The sequence below is a fragment of the Onychostoma macrolepis genome, chromosome 04 (assembly GCF_012432095.1).
Source record: "Onychostoma macrolepis isolate SWU-2019 chromosome 04, ASM1243209v1, whole genome shotgun sequence".
NCBI lineage: Eukaryota > Metazoa > Chordata > Actinopteri > Cypriniformes > Cyprinidae > Onychostoma > Onychostoma macrolepis.
This window is the reverse complement of record NC_081158.1, coordinates 5,073,110-5,095,963: the sequence shown is the minus strand read 5'-3', so window position 1 is coordinate 5,095,963 and position 22,854 is coordinate 5,073,110. Positions and strand designations below refer to the sequence as shown.

The 22,854-nt window shown below is 37.9% G+C and overlaps 1 protein-coding gene and 1 long non-coding RNA gene across 2 annotated transcripts in view; one reads left to right on the top strand and one right to left on the bottom strand.

Moving 5' to 3' along the window:
- The window catches only part of LOC131538364 (protein NLRC3-like), a 230,206-nt gene that overhangs the window by 45,583 nt on the left and 161,769 nt on the right, over nucleotides 1-22,854 (bottom strand). The window lies entirely within an intron of this gene.
- Nucleotides 19,975-21,397, top strand: LOC131538417 (uncharacterized). The gene is made up of 3 exons (XR_009270578.1): nucleotides 19,975-20,018; nucleotides 20,255-20,336; nucleotides 20,488-21,397. It is a non-coding gene; the product is annotated as an uncharacterized LOC131538417 (long non-coding RNA).

Below are 22,854 nucleotides of genomic sequence, written 5' to 3'. Positions count from 1 at the left end.
GTTTTTACTGTAGTGTCACATTATTACTATGAAAAGTACCTTTCTCAAATATGATTCATAAAGAAGTAATTTTTTATAATTTATCATTTGATTTTTCTCTATTGTTTTTGTGCACAAATAATAAAACACACTGAAAAATAAACTTGATCAGATTTTAATTCATGATGAATATTTATGTATTTATATGTAACCATGAAATTATAAGAGCAAAAATATGGTCAAAATAAATTAAATGTGAAGTTTATTACTTTAGTGCATGTCTCATGTTTTAACAGGTTTTATGTTGTTCTTAGATGATCTTCACATCTACTTGTGCTAATGTGAGCTAATATTTCATGTATGTTTTAAAAGTTATTAATTTATGTATTTACAGGTGCATCTCAATAAATTAGAATATCGTGGAAAAGTTCATTTATTTCAGTAATTCAACCCAAATTGTGAAACTCGTGTATTAAATAAATTCATTGCACATAGACTGAAGTAGCTTAAGTCTTTGGTTCTTTTAATTGTGATGATTTTGGCTCACATTTAACAAAAACCCACCAATTTACTATCTCAACAAATTAGAATACTTCATAAGACCAGTAAATTTTTTTTTTTTTTAAATTAGTGAATTGATGGCCTTCTGGAAAGTATGTTCATTTACTGTATATGTACTCAATACTTGGTAGGGGGGGCTCCTTTTGCTTTAATTACTGCCTCAACTCGGCGTGGCATGGAGGTGATCGGTTTGTGGCACTGCTGAGGTGATATGGAAGCCCAGGTTTCTTTGACAGTGGCCTTCAGCTCATCTGCATTTTTTGGTCTCTTGATTCTCATTTTCCTCTTGACAATACCCCATAGATTCTCTATGGGGTTCAGGTCTGGTGAGTTTGCTGGCCAGTCAAGCACACCAACACCATGGTCATTTAACCAACTTTTGGTGCTTTTGGCAGTGTGGGCAGGTGCCAAATCCTGCTAGAAAATGGGCTATGAGCTTCTCCACCCTTCCTCCAGACTCTAGGACCTTGGTTTCCAAATGAAATACAAAACTTGCTCTCATCTGAAAAGAGGACTTTGGACCACTGGGCAACAGTCCAGTTCTTCTTCTCCTTAGCCCAAGTAAGACGCCTCTGACGTTGTCTGTGGTTCAGGAGTGGCTTAACAAGAGGAATACGACAACTGTAGCCAAATTCCTTGACACGTCTGTGTGTGGTGGCTCTTGATGCCTTGACCCCAGCCTCAGTCCATTCCTTGTGAAGTTCACCCAAATTCTTGAATCAATTTTGCTTGACAATCCTCATAAGGCTGCGGTTCTCTCGGTTGAATCGATTTTGCTTGACAATCCTCATAAGGCTGCGGTTCTCTCAGTTGGTTGTGCAACTTTTTCTTCCATACTTTTTCCTTCCACTCAGTTTTCTGTTAACCCTCTGGGGTCTGAGGTCATTTTGGGGCCCTTGAGATGTTTTGACATGCCCTGATATTTGTGCTTATTTCAGCTACTTAAAACATACTATTGACCAACATGTAATTTTTTTTGTATTCAGCACAAACTGTGCTACAATAATATGTGACCAAGATGGATGTACATGTTTGCATTTTTTAGAAAAAAAATATTATGCGTGGTTTGTAAGTTTTGGGGAAAAAAATGTAGCTGAAATAAGGCTATAAAACCCACACTAAATAGTCCTGACCAAGACTTTTGAGTAATCAGTCTTGTAGGCTAGAATATTTACTTCCAAATTATGTGAAAATCATTCTGCTTACTCATTCACAGAAAACAATATATTGATTTAAAATTTTCAAGACATGTTTTGTGATCGAGGGTCTATATGCGAGGGAGTGGCAATGGCCATGAATATTAAGTGATCTTCACCTGAGAGACAAAGGGCCCTCCCCTATTGGCCCCTAATGGCCCATCAGTGTGACTGTGAGGCAGGTAAGAGAGAATGTGAGGAGATTGAAAAAAAGGTTTTTTTTTTAATTATTTGTATTTTATTTACAACACAGTATAATCAAAACATACATAATGAAGGTCAAAGACACATTATTGTGCACACTGATCTAACCACAGAGATGTGAACAGACTTTGAGTCATTCCTGCAACAGATTCTGTTCAACAAGTGAAACAAGGAAATCATACCTGATATTTACGTGTGTTATTTAAGTGTTTCTACTTCTTTCCATGGATTCAAGAAGAAAAAAACATAATCAGTAGAGAAGGAGCTTGTTTTAACATGGAATATCAGTGTAGTTGAACATCTGATGTTGGTACAGCGCTCTCAGAGGAAAACAGTTTGAAGAGACATCAGGATTCATCTGGTGCTGGTATCTGATTCAATAAAATACAAACAAAAAAAAACATTTGTGAGCATGTTAATATCAGGAACATCTGTATATATATATCATAAATATCATATATATCACTATATATCATAAAAAAGAGAAAGAAATCTTATATCTGAGAAACGAATTATTATTGTTTAGCACGTTATTAAAATCTATTTCTGAACAGAGTAGGCCATTAATAATAAACATGTACTAAACATACTTAGACTCGTAGCATTCATCATGTTACAGTGTACACTCATTACTTTTATTGTTTTATATAGAGCATGAAAACATCATAGCGCTGTAAGAAATTTAAATACAATGAATTGCCTATCATATTCTAAATGTTTTACACGATTTCAAACATTGTAGTCAGGAATTATAGTTTGGGAAAAACCCAACTATGATTTTGTAGTCATATAGTCTAGTATGTATGATTTTATAGTAGCCTATGATATGATTCTGTAGCCACAGATTCAAACATGCTTTGTACAATAAAAGGATGTACTTTGTACTATAAAAAATTATATTTTATATCTGAGAAACTAATTATTATTGTTTAGCACGCTATTAAAATATATTTGTGAACAGAGTATTAATAATAAACATGGTCTAAACATTCTTAGACGCGTAGCATTCATCATGTTGTCGTTTGGGGGAAAACCCAGCTAACTGTTAGTAAATCTGTTCAGGTTCTAATTTGTTGAGATAGTGAATTGGTGGGTTTTTGTTAAATGTGAGTCAAAATCATCACAATTAAAAGAACCAAAGACTTCAGTCTACTTCAGTCTGTGTGCATTGAATTTGTTTAATACACGAGTTTCACAATTTGAGTTGAATTACTGAAATAATTGAACTTTTCCACGACATTCTAATTTATTGAGATGCACCTGTATGTGTTTTATGTAACAAATGAAAATCAGTAAAATTACAGAATATATTTTGAGACGATCAGTCAATGTAATTAGATCAGCAGATTTTCAGTAACTGAAGAAAGTGTGAAAGAGTTTGAGGTAAAAGCGCTTAAAGACTGTAATGCCAAGCCAGCAGAGGGAGCCCTCTCCCGAGTACTGACTGCATACTACTCCCTCTGCTTCCTCTTCTGACACTTCCTGTTTGGTGGCTTTATAAGCCAGATACTGAGCACATTGCCTTACCGAGCATTTCCATAGTTATATTCTGCCAGACTTATTGTGTATTACTCTGCCTGATTATTTCGACTACTGATTTCTTGGATTTGCTCTGTTTGCCTGATTGAACTGTTACTCTGGTTTTGACCCTTTGCCTGTCTTCACGTTTCTGTCTGCTGCTATCCTTTTAATAAACTTCTGCAAATGGATTCTAGTTCTGCCTCAACGCCATCCTTACAGAATACTTCGTCTACGATGGATCCAGCGGAAGTTTCCAATTTGCAAGTGGCGTTCGCTTACCAAAGTGAACTGTTAAAGGGCTACCAGGAACAACTCGCCAATCTTCAGTCAGTCAATGAACACCTGACGCACTACATCCGATCACTTCCCCCACCAACGCCGAAGACGGTAAGCTTTGTTCCTCCTGATAAGTTTAATGGATCTGCTGAGCATTGCAGAGACTTTTTTCATCAAGTGGGAATTTATCTAAAATCACCAAGGGGAGAAGTTTGCGTCTGAAATGGATAAATGTGCTTTTCTAATGACCCTGCTGACTGGAAAAGCGATCGATTGGGCAGCTGCAGTTTGGGACACCGACCCACATTTGAGAATCTCCGTCCATTACTTCATCCAACAACTTAGGGAGGTTTTTGAATATCCAGCTGGAGGCAAGAGCGTAACAACACAGATTCTGCATACAACGCAAGGTACCCGCACTGCTGCTGATTATGCTGTTGAATTCCGTACTCTTGCTGCTCAAAGTGGATTTAACCCTCTGGGGTCCGAGGTCATTTTGGGGCCCTTGAGATGTTTTGACATGCCCTGATATTTGTGCTTATTTCAGCTACTTAAAACATACTATTGACCAACATGTAATTTTTTTTGTATTCAGCACAAACTGTGCTACAATAATATGTGACCAAAATGGATGTACATATTTGCATTTTTTAGAAAAAAAATATTATGCGTGGTTAGTAAGTTTTGGGAAAAAAAATGTAGCTGAAATAAGGCCTTAAAACCCACACTAAATAGTCCTGAGCAAGGCTTTTGAGTAATCAGTCTTGTAGGCTAGAATATTTACTTCAGAATTATGTGAAAATCATTCTGCTTACTCATTCACAGAAAACAATATATTGATTTAAAATTTTCAAGACATGTTTTGTGATCGAGCGTCTATATGCGAGGGAGTGGCAATGGCCATGAATATTAAGTGAGTCTCACCTGAGAGACAAAGGGCCCTCCCCAATGGGCCCCTGATGGGCCATCAGTGTGACTGTGACTGTGAGGCAGGTAAGAGAATGTGAGGAGATTGAAAAAAGGGTTTTTTAAATTATTTGTATTTTATTTACAACACAGTATAATCAAAACATACATTATTGTGCACACTGATCTAACCACAGAGATGTGAACAGACTTTGAGTCATTCCTGCAACAGATTCTGTTCAACAAGTAAATCATACCTGATATTTACGTGTTTTATTTAAGTGTTTCTACTTCTTTTCATGGATTCAAGAAGAAAAAAACACAATCAGTAGAAAAGGAGCTTGTTTTAACATAGAATATCAGTGTTGTTGAACATCTCATGTTGGTGCAGCGCTCTCAGAGGAAAACAGTTTGAAGAGACATCAGGATACATCTGGTGCTGGTATCTGATTCAATAAAATACAAACAAAAAAACATTTGTGAGCATGTTAATATCAGGAACATCTGTATATATATGTTTTGTAGCCATAGACTCACACATGCTTTGTACCATCATAAAAAAAGAGAAAGAAAGCTTATATCTGAGAAACGAATTATTATTGTTTAGCAAGTTATTAAAATCTATTTCTGAACAGAGTAGGCTATTAATAATAAACATGTACTAAACATACTTAGACTCGTAGCATTCATCATGTTACAGTGTACACTCATATTACTTTTATTGTTTTATATAGAGCATGAAAACATCATCGCGCCGTAAGAAATTTAAATACAACGAATTGCCTATCATATTCAAAATGTTTTACACGATTTCAAACACTGTAGTCAGGAATTATAGTTTGGGAAAAACCCAACTATGATTTTGTAGTCATACAGTCTAGTATGTATGATTTTATAGTGGTCTATGATATGATTCTGTAGCCACAGACTCAAGCATGCTTTGTACAATAAAAGGATGTACTTTATACTATAAAAAATGATATTTTATATCTGAGAAACTAATTATTATTGTTTAGCACGCTATTAAAATATATTTGTGAACAGAGTATTAACATTAAACATTCTTAGATGCGTAGCATTCATCATGTTGTTGTTTGGGAAACCCCCAGCTAACTGTCAGTAAATCTGTTCAAGTTTATGTCACAATAACACGGTAAATAATGTAAAAAAGAAACATTACTTACTCATCAGATCGATCTCCTCTGCTGGATGAAATCGTGTTCTTCTTTCAAGGGAAATCCTGCCTTTATTCAGCGCATCTTCTTCCAGAAACGAACAGTAGCCGCGATGCATCTCCTCACTCTTTGTTTGTGTTGGGCGTTTGCACGCACCACGTGGCTATTTACATATGAACAGTGCGAGCCGCGCGAGGGCGGGGTCACATTAGAGATAATGAGTCAGACGGGACAGAATGAACATCGTGTTGGTTTCATACGGATTACTTCATCACAGAATGTTTGTTTTCGATAAGACTTGCTTCATTTCAAAGTAGACACTTCAAGCTTTCTATAGATATATTTCTCATGTCTCTGTGTTGAGTATTCGCTGAGTTACAGTTCATTTTAGTGACGCGTTTCTAAAAACAGTTCGCGGAGACGGAGAAGACAGAGCACACCCTGTTTGTTTTATTATTTTTCTAAAAGCACAAAGTTGTGTTGTTATTGTGAGTGTACTCAAAAAAAAAGTAGACACTTAACAATTTCGATTGATGTATAACACTTATCTGTACGATCAAAAATGGCAGAGCAATTCAAGCTCATTTCAGCCTTATCAGGAAAATCTGCCTCAAAAGCAGTACGCTTGTTTAGCCGACAGAGGGTTAATGATGTATCTCTCAAAGCTATTTTCCAACAAGGCCTCACCCATGAACTCCAGACCGAACTAGCTTGCATGGAGGAGGGTCTTTCGTTCTCAGACTCTGTAAAACTCACCATAAAGACTGATAACCTGATGAGACAAGCACCGAAACAAAGGATCAACAGAGGAGCTCAATATGAACCATTGATTTCGACCCCAAGTATTCAGCCCGTTGAATCCACTCCCAGTAACGAACCCATGCAACTTGGTAAAACTCAATTACCTGAGGAAGAAAGAATCCGACGTCAACAACTTCAGTTATGCTTCTACTGCGGTGAGACAGGCCACCGCTGCTCCGGATGTCCACACAAGCGCCAAACTACACAAACGGTGACTATTGACCATTACTTTCTTCCTACTAATAAGTCTCTTCTGCTTCCCGTTTCCCTCAAGACTGTTACTGCTTCTCTTGAACTTACAGCGATGATCGACTCTGGTGCAGCCCTCAACCTGATCAGTAGCAGCCTCATCAAGAAACATAATCTTCCTACTCAACCTTGCACTCCTCCTAAACAAATCAAAGCCATTGACAATACCCTCAATGGAGAAGGCATCACTCAAAGAACCAGAACTCTCACTATGACCGTCGGCCTCTTCCATCAAGAATCCATAACCCTGTACGTGGTCAACTCATCACATCATGAAGTGATTCTCGGACATCCCTGGCTCTCTATGCATGACCCTGACATCTCCTGGCATTGTGGTAAGCTCCGTCGCTGGTCATCTTTTTGCTTCCATCACTATTTGACTGCTGCACCCCTACCATGTCTCACAATCAGTATTGAAAGCCCCGAAACCCATAAGACAGTAGACATCCCCTCTTGTTATAAAGATCTGTCAGAGGTGTTCAGCAAATCCAGAGCCACACAACTGCCGCCCCACCGTCCGTGGGACTGCGCGATCGATCTACTTCCCAATGCCATGCCACCCAAGAGCAAAGTCTACCCACGGTCAAGAACAGAGAGTCAGGCCATGGAGGAATACATTGAGGAGGGCTTTGAGTTCAGGTTTCATCTGTTCATCCACATCATCATCCGCTGCAGCAGGCGGCTTCTTTGTGGAAAAGGACGGTGGACTAAGGCCTTGCATCGACTACAGAGGACTGAACAACGTAACGCTTAAGTTCCGCTACCCACTTCCCTTAGTTCCCTCTGCCCTGGAACAACTACGTGAGGCCACGATTTACACCAAGCTCGACTTAAGAAGCGCATATAATCTGATCAGGATCAAGGAAGGAGATGAGTGGAAAACTGCCTTCCTCACCACTAGGGGGCACTATGAATATCAGGTCATGCCCTATGGACTTGCTAACTCACCAGCCGTGTTTCAGTCCTTCATCAATGAGATCTTCCGAGACCTGCTGAGCAAGTATGTAGTAGCTTACATCGACGACATCTTGATATACTCCAAGACTGAGAAGGAACACATCACCCATGTGAGAACTGTCCTCAAACGACTCCTTGAAAACCAGCTATACGTCAAGGCAGAAAAATACGAGTTTCACATCAAACAAACTATTTTCTTGGTATACCACATCAGCCACGAAGGAGTAAAGATGGACGAGACAAGGCAAGTCAAGGTAGTCACTGAATGGCCACAACCCAACACTATCAAGGAACTCCAACGATTCCTTGGTTTTGCAAACTTCTATTGACGCTTCATTCGAAATTACAGCCTGGTCTCAGCTCCTCTAACCACCCTTCTAAAAAATAACCCCAAGAGGTTACAATGGACAGCAGGTTCCACAAAAGCCTTCACATCACTGTAACGCCTGATTCTGTAACGCCAAGCCAGCAGAGGGAGCCCTCACCCGAGTACTGACTGCATACTGCTCCCTCTACTGACACTTCCTGTTTGGTGGCTTTATAAGCCAGATACTGAGCACATGGCAGGTTGCGAAGTATTGCCAGTTTACCTGCCTTACAGAGCGTTTTCCATAGTCATATTCTGCCTGACTTATTGTGTATTACTCTGCCTGATTATTTCGACTACTGATTTCCTGGATTTGCCCCTTTGCTCTGTTTGCCTGATTGGACTGTTACTCTGGTTTTGACCCTTTGCCTGTCTTCACGTTTCTGTCTGCTGCTATCCTTTTAATAAACCTCTGCAAATGGATTCTAGTTCTGCTTCAGTGCCGTCCTTACAAAGACACAATAACTAACATGATAATTAATAATTGGCTGACATTTAAAGTCATGAAATGATTCGATTCAGATGATCAATATCTTTTATTAAGTCCACCTATAATCACCATATTTATAATAAAAGCATCATGTTTAAAAATATCACGTTAATAAAAGATTATATTTATTGTAACTACAATAAATATTAAATTATAAACCTTTTATAAACAGTAGAAGAAGAATCTTTCAGAATCTTTACTACTTGTAAATGTTTTCTCTATTTTTAAAAATAACACATTAATGACAGTATAATTATTGAACAATAACCAATTATTTTATTCATTAAAAACTAATTATGCTTGTTATGATGATTATTATTATATAATGCAAAACATATAAGATTGCGCAGCAAAGTTTGAGAGAAAAGATGTGAGCCGATCCAAATCCAGGTGTAATATGTGTGCGTGCATCCTGTAAAGTGAGTTGTTCTTGTTAAATTATGCTTAATATTGAGATTAAGTTGTAATCTTGCTGGCAATACCAGTTATGGTAATTATTTTCCTTTGATTGAGCGTGCATAACCAGCGCCTGCACGTTACGTATACATTGCATGTTATGTATATCTGATGAGAGATTCTATAATCACTTTATTTCTACTGTTCTCATGTTCTACATTGAGATAGATTATTGTTTTTGTTCATATGTCTATTGGGAATCGCAAGTATAAGTGTGTTAATGAAGATTGTGGTTAAATGGCCTATTCAGATGCTAATATGCCAATTGATTGAGCTGTAGTATTTCATTTAATTCCAGTAATATTGACAGTAATGTCATTTGTTATTGAATTGGCAATTTATTGGATTTGAAGTCTGTATTATTTACTTTATTGTATTTGTTATCTCTGTACAGACCACACCTATTACATGCTCCATGGCACAGTAAAGTCATCAAAAAAAAGAGCTGTTGTTGACTGAGTTCCTGGGTTCTGACCAGCCCACCAGAGCAAGTTATCCCTTCCACAGTCCTTTAAAGATAAAACTCAAAATTTCTAATTCCAAATCCTACAACTGGTCCTTCGAGCTGGATTCTCACTTCTCTGGATTAAGATGTCAGCCAGTTCTGAACCAGTAAACCCTTCGGTTCACCCAAAGCGTCGTCCAGCCTATTTACAAGACTATGAGGTGGACTTGCAGAGCTTCCGTAAATCAGCATCACCAGTAAGTATGAGAGAACAACCAGTGGAGTCATCTGATGATTACTCTTCATCACAGGTTGGAGCATCTGCTACAAAGCCTCAGAGAGCACACAGTTTACCCACCTTTTCTTTCCCTTCGAGGCTGACTGTCAGGGATAAGCATCGTAACCATCCAAGTCTTCTGCAGCAGCACATCTCCAGCCCTGATCACCAGTCATCACCACCTTATCCAAACCGAGAACTACAGTCTGAATCCAATGCAGAGTTCGTTCCCCTCGTTGATGAAGGTGATGGATACCAGAGCGATAGATCAGATGCTAGCTCTCTAAAGTTACAAAGGATCTCGGAGGAGAATTTAAAGCTTCGTGAAACACAGCAGGCCATCCAAGCTGACCTTAAACGGATTGAGACAGCCAAAGATGAGCTGATTCAGGTTTTAGACAGAGCCTTTAGTCTGCAAAGGCCTTTACCTACGTCCAACACCCAGTCTGATCATCCATCAGTTAAATTTCAACATGCAGCGAATCTGGGTGATGAAGACTGGCCAGAGCCTCCTCCACCTATTGCATATGATGAGCCAGAAACTATGAATCAGTGCGGCAAGCAGACTTTTCACAGCACTACAAGGGCCACACCGACACTTACCCCTAGACTCACTTCAGTGGAGAAGACTAGGGATTTCAGCCATCCAAGTTCATATGATGACCAACTTCGGTATGGCCAGTATCCTGCCAAACAGACAGGTCCTCCGTATGCACATGAGCGACCATGGGATTCATCCACACGTCTTTATCCTGAACAACACAGGATGGCATCCTAAATATTACAAAAGGTCCATGCCCCACCATTCCTTATTTCCGCAACAAAGATCTAAGTGAGTTTGCTCGACTAAAAATAGCCTTGGGCAATCTCCTGCCACCTGACAGTACTGAGATGTTCAAATATCAAGTCCTGGTTGACCACCTGAAATTAGAGGATGCTTGTCTAATAGCAGACTCCTTCTTGCACTCCCCTACAACTTATCGAGACACCATGTTTGCCCTCAATGAGCGGTTCAGTCAGCCCCACCAGGTAGCATTAAGACGGATCGCCACTATTCTTGATTCACCTGATATAAGCCGCAATGACCCCTCAGCCTTTGAGAAGTTTTCCTTCAAGTGCAGTCTCTAGTCGGTCTGCTTAAGACTTTGGGCCAGGTAGGGAGCATTGAGTTGCATTGTGGGTCGCATGTTGCACGCCTCCTCAGTAAGCTGCCACCCAAAAGACGGGCCGATTTCCGCCGCCACGTTACATCGGCCTGGACAAAAATCCTCCACCAAAGCCTTTTACAATTACCTCCGAACCTTGAGCTGACTTTTCATTAAAAGACAATACATCCTGGAGAATCACAAATTGGAAAGCTCCAGTATCTCTCCAAATCTTAATAGCTTGTCTATGTTCAGGATCAGAAGACAAACATACAAAACCATCCATCAAAAATGATGATGAGCCAGCTAACTCACCATTCTTGCATTCCACTTTCTCAGATGGAACAATTGCAAGTGAGACTTAACACTGGAGAACTTACAAACGCTACAGTTTTTGTGGATTTCTGCTTCTTACTTGGAACAGGACAGTCTCGAATAAGATGACCTGGTTTTTTACAATAAAAACAGACCCTTTCTGAAGTTGAACTATCACTAACCAACTTCTTAGCAGGAGATGAATCAGGAAACTTTCCAAATCGGAACCTATTGTTCTGGCCTTTACTCTGAGACTCGGAGAAGTTGTCCAAGTTGCTCCTTGCTTTCCACCCTCTGAGATGTACACCACCGATCAAACAGACTCTCCCTTCTGCTTTGCAAACTCAACATAAGTGTGATGAGCAAGTTTAACACAACTTCTAAAGTGCTGGCGTTAAGCTTCAGGAATTAGCTCGTATGCCTTCAGTATAGTGGCTTTAACCTCATAATCAGTGCTCCTCTCAAGGCTCAAAGCAGAGTAAGCTTCCTGAGCTTTACCTACCAAAACACTCTGTAAGAGCAAAGTCCACACATTTTTGGGCCACTTAGATGTGGTTGCCACACGTTCAAAGTGATAAAAATATCTCTCAACATCTTTCTCAGAAAAAGGGAGGCACTAACCTAATATGGCTACAAACATCAAACAAAGGAACATCACCCTTAGAAGTTGATTTTTCAGAGGCTACTTTCAACTCAAACTCTTTAAGAAACCGTTCATGTTCAAGATACATTTGTTTCTCTTTAAATTGCCTTTCCCTCTCCCTAGCTGTCAGGGTAAAGAGTCAAGGATCCAAGTGCGAGTGCAATGATACGTTTATTTATAACAGCAAAGAACAGACAAGACTCTCTTGCTGTAAGAAGAGTATCCAACTCCGTGCAGATAAGTCCAAGGTGAGTGCAGGTTAATCCAGTGAAGGCAGGATGTGCAGCAGGAACACAGAGATCTGGCGAAAACATGACATAGTTAACGAACCGACAACACACACAGAAAGCGCCAGCCAGATATAGGCAGCGTAACGAGCTGCAGCTGGTGCGTTCTGATTAAGCACCAGCTGCGGTAACTAGGTGACGACACACACACCAGACAGAGACGCAAGATGAACACACAGACCCATGAACCGTGACACTAGCCTCCAGCTGTTTCTCCTGTAAAGCTAGCTACTTAACCCTCTGGGGTCTGAGGTCATTTTGGGGCCCTTGAGATGTTTTGACATGCCCTGATATTTGTGCTTATTTCAGCTACTTAAAACATACTACTGACCAACATGTAATTTTTTTTTGTATTCAGCACAAACTGTGCTACAATAATATGTGACCAAGATGGATGTACATGTTTGCATTTTTTAGAAAAAAAATATTATGCGTGGTTAGTAAGTTTTGGGGAAAAAAACGTAGCTGAAATAAGGCCATAAAACCCACACTAAATAGTTTTGAATAAGACTTTTGAGTAATCAGTCTTGTAGGCTAGAATATTTACTTCAAAATTATGTGAAAATCATTCTGCTTACTCATTCACAGAAAACAATATATTGATTTAAAATTTTCAAGACATGTTTTGTCATCGAGGGTCTATATGCAAGGGAGTGGCAATGGCCTTGAATATTAAGTGAGTCTCACCTGAGAGACAAAGGGCCCTCCCCTAATGGCCCATCAGTGTGACTGTGACTTTGAGGCAGGTAAGAGAGAATGTGATGAGATTGAAAAAAAGTTTTTTTTTAATTATTTGTATTTTATTTACAACACAGTATAATCAAAACATACATAATGAAGGTCAAAGACACATTATTGTGCACACTGATCTAACCACAGAGATGTGAACAGACTTTGAGTCATTCCTGCAACAGATTCTGTTCAACAAGTGAAAAGTAAATCTTACCTGATATTTATGTGTGTTATTTAAGTGTTTCTACTTTTCCATGGATTCAAGAAGAAAAAAGACATAATCAGTAGAAAAAGAGCTTGTTTTAACATAGAATATCAGTGTAGTTGAACATCTGACGTTGGTACAGTGCTCTCAGAGGAAAACAGTTTGAAGAGACATCAGGGGCCTGTACCATGATGGTAGATGAACAAATTCAGAGTTACAGGATTAATTTCGAGTTGACAAAACCAAACCACTACCATGATGCTGATCATCAACTTTCTTTGTCAACTCAGGCTTTGATCCTGAGCTTGTGGAGCACGTGCACATGAATGTGTGACATCAGTGGCGAACAGCCAATCACAAGCCTTGGTTAGAAGCTAAAGGTTAAGAGATTGATGAATTTAAATGCATTTACAATGAAAAAGTACTTGTTCATGAAAGAGGACAAATAAAGAAGTTATCTTGCTTTATCAGTGCAGTCACAAGTGAAATTTAAGTTAGTTTAGTTGGAAATTGATTCTATTGATTCTACAACTTATTTATATTATATACAATCTGTATATGTTAACATTCATTTAAAATAAATGATTTATAATAACTGTTAAACTAAAATTGCTTGCGTGTAATGGATTAATAATAATATAAATCATATAATCAAATAAATCATATAAAATAACTCTTAGTAATTATCATTAAAGCCAGACCATTTTTTCAGTACTAGTGACATTTAATTTGGAGCAAAATAAACTGGGGGAGTGACTTTTTTGTGTCAGACATGTGTTAGTTTGCTCACATTTGATTGGTCCAATTTCAGTTTGAGATCTCTAACCCAGAACACAAGCTGCCCCAGAGCAGGTTAGCTGTGGAGTGTAAGTTACTATGGCAATGAACGCAGCTACAAGCCAAGCTACTTTCATGGTACCTAAAACCCAGAGTTGGCGCAAACTAAATTGAAATTTACCTGGCTAGCCAGCTAATCCGGCTTCATGGTACAGGCCCCAGGACACATCTGGTGCTGGTATCTGATTCAATAAAATACAAACAACCAAAAAAAAAAAAAAAAAACATTTGTGAGCATGTTAATATCAAGAACATCTGTGTGTATATATATAGGTTTTGTAGCCATAGACTCACACATGCTTTGTACTATCATTAAAAAAAAGAAAGACATTTTATATCTGAGAAACTAATTATTACTGTTTAGCACGTTATTAAAATCTATTTGTGAACAGAGTATTAATAATAAACATGGTCTAAACATACTTAGACTCGTAGCATTCATCATGTTACAGTGTACACTCATATTACTTTTATTGTTTTATATAGAGCATGAAAACATCATCGCGCCATATGAAATTTAAATACAATGAATTGCCCATCATATTCAAAATGTTTTACACGATTTCAAACATTGTAGTCAGGAATTATAGTTTGGGAAAAACCCAACTATGATTTTGTAGTCATATAGTCTAGTATGTATGATTTTATAGTAGCCTATGATATGATTCTGTAGCCATAAACTCACCCATGCTTTGTACAATAAAAGGATGTATTTTGTACTATAAAAAAATGATATTTTATATCTGAGAAACGAATTATTATTGTTTAGCACGCTATTAAAATCTATTTGTGAACAGAGTATTAATAATAAACATGGTCTAAACATTCTTAGACGCGTAGCATTCATCATGTTGTCGTTTGGGAAAAACCCAACTAACTGTTAGTAAATCTGTTCAAGTTTGTCACAATAACACTGTAACTAATGCAAAAAGAAACATTACTTACTCATCAGATTGACCTCCTCTACTGGATGAAATCGTGTTCTTCTTTCGAGGGCGATGAGGATCTCGTCTCTTTGTTTGTGTTGGGCGTTTGCTCGTGCGCACATCCCACGTGGCTATTTACATATGAACGGCGCGAGCCACGAGGGGGCGGGACTTCATTAGAGATAATGACTTAGACGGGAAAGACTGAACATCGTGTTGGTTTCATACGGATTACTTCACAGAATGTTTGTTTTCGATAAGACTTGATTCATTTAAAAGTATACACTTCACACTTTCTATAGATATAACTCCCATGTCTGTGTGCGGAGTATTTGCTGAGTTACAGTTCATTTTAATGACATGTTTCTAAAAACAGTTCACGGAGACGGAGAAGACAGAGAGCGCACCCTGTTTGTTTTCTAAGCATTTTTCCCAAAGCACAAAGTTGTGTTGTTATTGTGAGTGTACACAAATAAAAGTAGACACTTAACAGTTTCGATTCATGTTTGTGTGACCAAAATCAGAGTATTTTTAGTGTCTTTTGCACTGATCTTAAAAAAAACGATCTGGTATCGCCGGCGATACCGTCGACCCCAGAGAGTTAAGCCCCAATTGAATTGCAGCTTCAGACAAAGGAGCAACCATGGGTTGTAAGGAAACTGGCATAACTTTCAAAACACCATTATCAAATCAACACATTTCTAATGATTTCCTTTATACTATCCTTTAAACGCTTTTCACTACTGGTAATGGTAATATCATAATGAGAAGCTAATCTTTTGTAAAAAGCTCCAGCAACTCATCTGAAGGTTCCTTCAGGAAATCCCCTAAAGAAGCCATTACTAAACTGAACTCCAACTAAACTACAGTGCTAACAACAAAAGCACGAAACACAAATGGAGTCCTTTCCACTACTTCCTGCACAAATATACAGCTAACACCACAGGTCCACAGTAGTACAAAACTACAAAAATAACACAAAGCAGCAAATTCTCTCTCTCACACAATAGCTTTAAACCCGAAAGTAGAACTAAATTACCCAGTAAACTACAAAAAGTTACTCATCCCAAACAAGCAACAGCTCTCTAATGCCACTAATTCCCAGTATAATATATTTGTGATTAACTAGTCTACACTAAAGTCCACAAAAGGAACATCACACAAAAGCTGCTAACACGCTAAAGTTAGGATCATGGACCAAACAAACAAGTGACAGAACTTAACTCACCTAACTTAAATGCTCTCCTCTTACTCCCTACACAAAAAAAAAAAAAAAAAAAAAAAAAAAAAAGCATGGTTGCTCAGCCTAACATAATACAAAATACATGAGAAACACCCGGATACCTGCCTAACATTTCGTAATCCCTATCCATCTTCTGAGGCGTACCGGGCACGAGGCGACTTTAAAAGCACAAAAACTGTAGACCATATAATCAATGATCAAACAGTTGTGAATTGCTTACCCCCGACAGAGAACAAGTCTCCACCCAGAATAACCTCGAAAATAAAAAGGCAAAATAACAAAAGAGTAAACCGAAGGAAGGATTGAATGTTCAACCCAGCTGAAACACTCACCCTATTTAACCGGGGAAACTCATGCATAAATCACAAAAATACTCCAACAACCATACTCACCAAAACAAATCAATCAAAAAGGGAATAAACAGAAAAATCACAGTCCCAAAGTTATATAAAAAAAAGAGAAACTGACGAGCCCCCATTATGTTACAACCCTGGCTCTGGGGAAGCAACATCAAGGACACAAAACAAGTTTATCAAATACAATAAGATTTATTAAGATTAATACCCAAAGAGAAAAGAAGAAGGGACTGTGACAAAAACAAGCCCAGCCACTGCCAAGCTGGTTTCAGGATCAGAGAGAGAGCAAAAGCATGTGTCCTGGAGTTTTAAATGGCTCTTTTCAGGTGACATCAATTAGCCTGTTGATTGCAGGTGAGCCACTGAGTAACTACAACAAAGCACAAATTAGAACACTCCCACATAACATGCACCAATTAGTGTAAGCAGCAATACTTCCCTTATATCTAATGTACTTGTTAATTTGTAAGAAGAATGACATCAATGCTTATATTAGTCGCTTATATACGGTCTCCCCCTTATCCCTAGGTTACAGTAATCAGCTGATCCAGTCGGTATCCAGACCAGACAGTGGACCGCTGCACCCAGGAATGACCACAACACATCCCTGAATGTCAGCGGAGACCATGTCAGCTAGATGACAGATCCCTGTGAAGACCTCATTGATGGCACCAGCACGGATCCTCAGCAAAGACTACGAGAACCAGACAAGCCCTCTGCACAGACCCTTTTTACCAGCTTCACCTGCTAGCGTGATGTTTCTTCAAGCAGAAGAAGTTGGATGAAATATTCTGAATGATATCAATCCATCAATCCATCTGACTTGTGATGCAGCCTGAAATAATCACACCACGTTCATTTGTTTGGCCAGAGGAGAACTGGTTTCCTGACTGAGCCTGGTCTTGTCTGGGTTCCTTGTTACTGTTGCCTTTTGTCTTGCTTAGTTGAAGACACCTAATATTCAGCAATATTATTGATTTTACTGCACTGCCGCCATTTGATAAGAACTGAACTGAATTATGACACATAATGTTTTTTATATATATATAATATAAAGTAAATATAATTTACTTGTTACTTTGTGGTTTAAAAAGTGTTAATGTTTATACTGTAGTGCATTTGTTCATTGTTAATATACACTGAACAAAATTATAAACGCAACACTTTTGTTTTTGCCCCCATTTTTCATGAGCTGAACTCAAAGATCTAAGACTTTTTCTATGTACACAAAAGGCCTATTTCTCTCAAATATTGTTCACAAATCTGTCTAAATCTGTGTTAGTGAGCACTTCTCCTTTGCCGAGATACTCCATCCACCTCACAGGTGTGGCATATCACGATGCTGATTAGACAGCATGATTATTGCACAGGTGTGCCTTAGGCTGACCACAATACAAGGCCACTCTAAAATGTACAGAATAAAATACAAAAATACACAATACTAAAAAATATAAAATAAAATTAATAAAATATTATAAATGAATAATAAAATAAATAATAATAAAATACTAAAATACAGCTTTCTTTGCTGTATATAGCCTCCATTCAGAATTTGAATAAAAGTTTCATTTTCATGCTGCTAAGAGGACCAATGTATGCATTAAGTTGCAACAAACTTTCTGAAGTGACTTCAGATATTCTCTCGAAATCGCAATGTTGTGATAATCATAACTATGGACTGGACAAAATATGATATGTCAGAATAGATGTGCATGAAGGTAAGCACCCTCACTAATTTCAGAAGCACTGACAGTGATTTGATTTTGGAACAGAGCATCCTACGGTGGGACTCGACTCAGTCTGTAGCACAGTTGTCTTTCCTTCCTTCCTCCTTTCTTTCTATATAAATAAATAAATATATATATATATATATATGGATCGCGTCAATTTAAAAAGACAAAAATAGGGTCGCTCTGAAAAAAGTTTGAAAACCACTGCTATAGAGAATGAGAATGTGACGTAACGCTCCGTTGAGTTCTGGGAAACTGCTTTGTTTATCCGCCATACTTGCAGGATAGCGCTGCCTTTCCGCTATTGAGTTTAGGGCAGTATTTGATTTTTTTGTCGTGATTGTGAAAAATGTCACCATTATATGTCATTCATGCTGCATCGAGAATTGCAATAGTAACTCAGATCATCGTTCTGAGAGAAAACTGGATTAGGCAGTATGTTTTTTCGCCTTTTTTCTGTGTAAAAACACCAAAGGAAGCAGGTCGCGGAGAAGACACCGAATAGTAAATCTGTTAATGTCACTGATTAAACCCACTGCCTCTCTCTCAATAAAATAATCACATTTCTGTGTGTTTTTGAAAGATTTGATTTTGTTGTTTTAATAATTAACATTACTTTCTTTGCAAGTATGACACTCACTAGGCTTGTGAATTAGCAGAATTTGAACAGGGGCATTTTTGAAATGCTTAAAGTGGCTTAATGTACCAAGACAGTGATAAAGACAAAATTGTAAGGCATACTATGTGCAGATATGCATATAAGCTCAAAATGTGAACGCAACGCATTTATTTACATTAATTTTCCTCTCATAAGAACACGCTTAATGCACCGAGACATAATAAAAGATCACATTCTGTACACACTAATAAATCATTATATGTGCAGAAAAACAGATGAGCCCAAAATATGAACATTAAATATCACTGTCTTAATCCATAAGCACTCTCTTCATTACGGTTTTCTAAAGGGAGGAAAATGTGTCGCGTTATTATTCTGGCTCACCTGCATGTCTTTTTGCATCACTGTCTTGGTACATTAAACCAGCATTTTAAAATGCTGCAAAACTGTTCACAAGCTCCTAGGGATTTGATTTTGATCGTCATTTGTTGAAATAAATATAAAAAGTACAGTGAGTTTGTGAGTCGCTGAATGTGATCCACAATCTCTGATTCTTCTCCGTGGCCATGGAAAAATTAATATTTACAATGACAACAATTATACTTTGTGATTTTTGTGATTTAAAAGTTTCCAACAAAGAAATGGATCGACTTCCGTGAGCTTGTTGAACACACTTTTATTTGGATAATTTAATATGACGGCTGAAGCAGCAGCGAGCGTCCAGCGGGTGACAGTTTTCACGGTAATCAAATCAACATTGTGAATGAAATTCTACAAAATCTAAGAGAAAAAAAATCTAATTATCATGCAATGCGACAAATTAGCTTCTCTTCCCTGCAAAGGATACAATGAAGAATTAATGATTGTTTAACTTAAAGACAAAAACAAAACAAAAGATAAGCAGTTATTCGTATAGAGAATGAGAAGTAACCATGGGAACGGATAGCGTATCCTGCTAATATGGCGGCGCCTTCCCAAAATGCAATGCGGAGTGAAAAGATTGTGACATAACTCCTCATTCTCTATACGTGCCGCCTATCCTCATAAATGAAAGTGAAAGTAAATGTTGAGTTGATAAGGCTTCCGGTGTTGTTTGCTTTCGGTTAGCTGTACAAAAACAGTACGTTATACTGCCTGATATCGCACTCTGTAATTTATTAAATTCATTATTAATAGCATTAACACACTGGTTTGTAGCACACATAGTTTTTTCGTTTACTGTTATTTTTCTAGTTATTAACTGTAGCGGCTGATGCATTAAAGCTCGCACATTGACAGAAAATAACTTCCGAAATGAGGCTGATAAAGGCTGCTTGATTAGCTTAGTTTTTGTGTTTGATTGTCTCTTCCATCTAGAGTCAGTGGAGATCAAACTGTTCAGATCCATCATGGGTAAAATAGAAACATCTGGAGATGAAGAATTTTTTCCAGGATGCAGGTTTGAGTAACACGTTAAATAACTTACGTTAGATGAGATGGCTGTCTAATATTTATTGAAAACATTAACACCATAAAGCTAAGAGCTTTTCATTAAAAATTTCATATTAAGATGATTGTAATCATAAAGGAATACATCTGTTCTGTTTTAGTTCAGTTCATCAGAAGAGATCAGAAGCAGAGTCCAGCTGTGTGTCTGTGAAGAGTCTATGGAGCAGCCAGTAATGATTAACAGTGGCAATTCATGGTCTGGTCTCAGGTATAACATATGTATAAAATATGCTTATAGCATGACATTTTATATTATATATTTAATTGCATTTTAGTTCATAATTTTTGTATAAACACAGTGTATGAGTGCCAGTCCTGGTTCCCCATGTCCTGTGTTTCCCTCACTCTTGTGCCTTTATTTGGTTAGTTCCTGTTCCTGTCCCCGTTTCGGTTATTAGTTTCCCTGATCAGTTCCCATGTGGAAAAGTTTTGTTAAAAACACCTGTGATTCTTATATGTTCCAACAGAATATCATAAGGGACTTATATGCTTCAAAAACCACATATACAAAATGCATAATATTAATGTATTTTCAATCATATATGTTATATATGTCTTGCATACGACTAAAGCCTTATAGATTTTCATGATGTAAAAACATAGGGAAAGAATGCTAATTTAATGTGAATGTCCACCACATTTCTTGAGATGTGTATAAAACATTGTGAAGTTTACCCAGTTTCCCTTCTTTGAACCGTTGCTGTCTGGTCGACAAAATTGTCTATTGTAATATTTAATTGTTCTATTTTTATTCTTTTATTATCTGTGTTTTGTTCTGTCGCTGTCATTCTGTTGCACTGTGGAGCTTCTGTCACAAAACAAATTCTTTGTATGTGTAAACATACCTGGCAATAAAGCTCATTCTGATAAGGCTGTACTTAAATCATTCCCTTGCTCTTATCTTGTCCTAAGTGGAGCCCTATGTCTATAGTCAATCATAGTCATAACCTGTATACTGATTTTCAGCCTTAGATGAAACACAAAATTTTAACTACACACACAAGCACACATTTTAATTACAATTTTTCTTTTTTATTATTAGAGTGTATTCTACAAGATACAGTTACATATTTCACATATCAATATAGTTTTCCTTTCAAATCCTACATCACCAGATTTAATTTTCATTTTTGACAATTACTTTATCACAGTACTAAGTTTAGTATATACAACAGTTTTTTTTTACATACAAACATAAAGCTTTCCAAAATGTCGAAGTAATTCTTATGCAAATCACCACCAACAGAGTTCATGTCACATATACAGAAATGACTTTCTGTCAATTATATTCCAGCCGATTTTTAACCCCTCAATTTTTAGAATTTTAGATCACTGATCTAGAAACATATTTGACTCAACTTCATTCATTTACAATAATATGTCCTGATTTGTTCACAAACAACAGGACCAGACGTTTCACAATTAATGTAAACACATGGTCTCACAATGTCATTGCTGTCAACTGCTCTTTCAAATCCTGTAGGAAAATGAACAGTCTTCATAAAGGTCAGTGATATTTTGACAGTACATCCTCGAACCAGCTTCTGCACTGTACAATTTCCAAATTTGCCAACTGCATATAGGTGATGTTGGTCATCACTGACACAAAGAAAGTATGAAACCTTGAAGATACTGCCATCTTTCAGTATCACAACAGAGTTGTTCCTTTTCTTTGTCTTTGTGTATGTTTGGCTGTGAATGACCTCTCCATTGACAACTATTCTGTTATAGTACCTGCCAGTAGAGCTCCGGTACATCTAGCAATGCATGCAGTGCATTCATATCATTTTCAGACACCGCCTAATCTTTGGCACTCCAGGTGCAGTCACCCTGTCATATTTAGCATAGTTCCTTACATGATGTTTACTGGAAGTCATTTCTGTGTAGAATGATTTCATTTCAGGTGAGACCTCATTAGATGAGCAGGCCTTAGCTATGCGTGGCAATGCACGAGACCATGCTACCCTTTTGCAAAGCTGCTGAGGCACTGCATTACTGCTTTTCACTTGCTTGAGCAAGTAGCCATTGTAGTTCTCAAACATGAAAGCAGACTGGGCCCAGAGAGGACCCAAATTCTCAACACTCTTAGTCAAATGCAGGAGTGAATGCACATTGTAGGTCATCTGATCTTCGCCGTACAAAGACTGAACTGATTTAACATAAAGCTCAAGAGCCTCATGAGCATGGTCAATATCCTCTTGGCTAATGTCTGAACCTAGCAAAATGCTCAAACCCTCCACAAGTAAAGCCCAGTGGCAAAGATACTTGTTTGGAAGTATCCTTCAGGACTGGCAAACTGTAATATAAAAGCCAGTTCTGCCATTCGTGAGCTTTCCAAAACCTTCTCTCAACAATAGACCGTGGGATTCGGGAAAAAATGCTTGGAGGCTTGATAGCTAAAAGATGTCCATCCACTCTTGCAGTGTTCAAACCAATATACCATGGTTGACTGTAGCTTTTGGAATCAA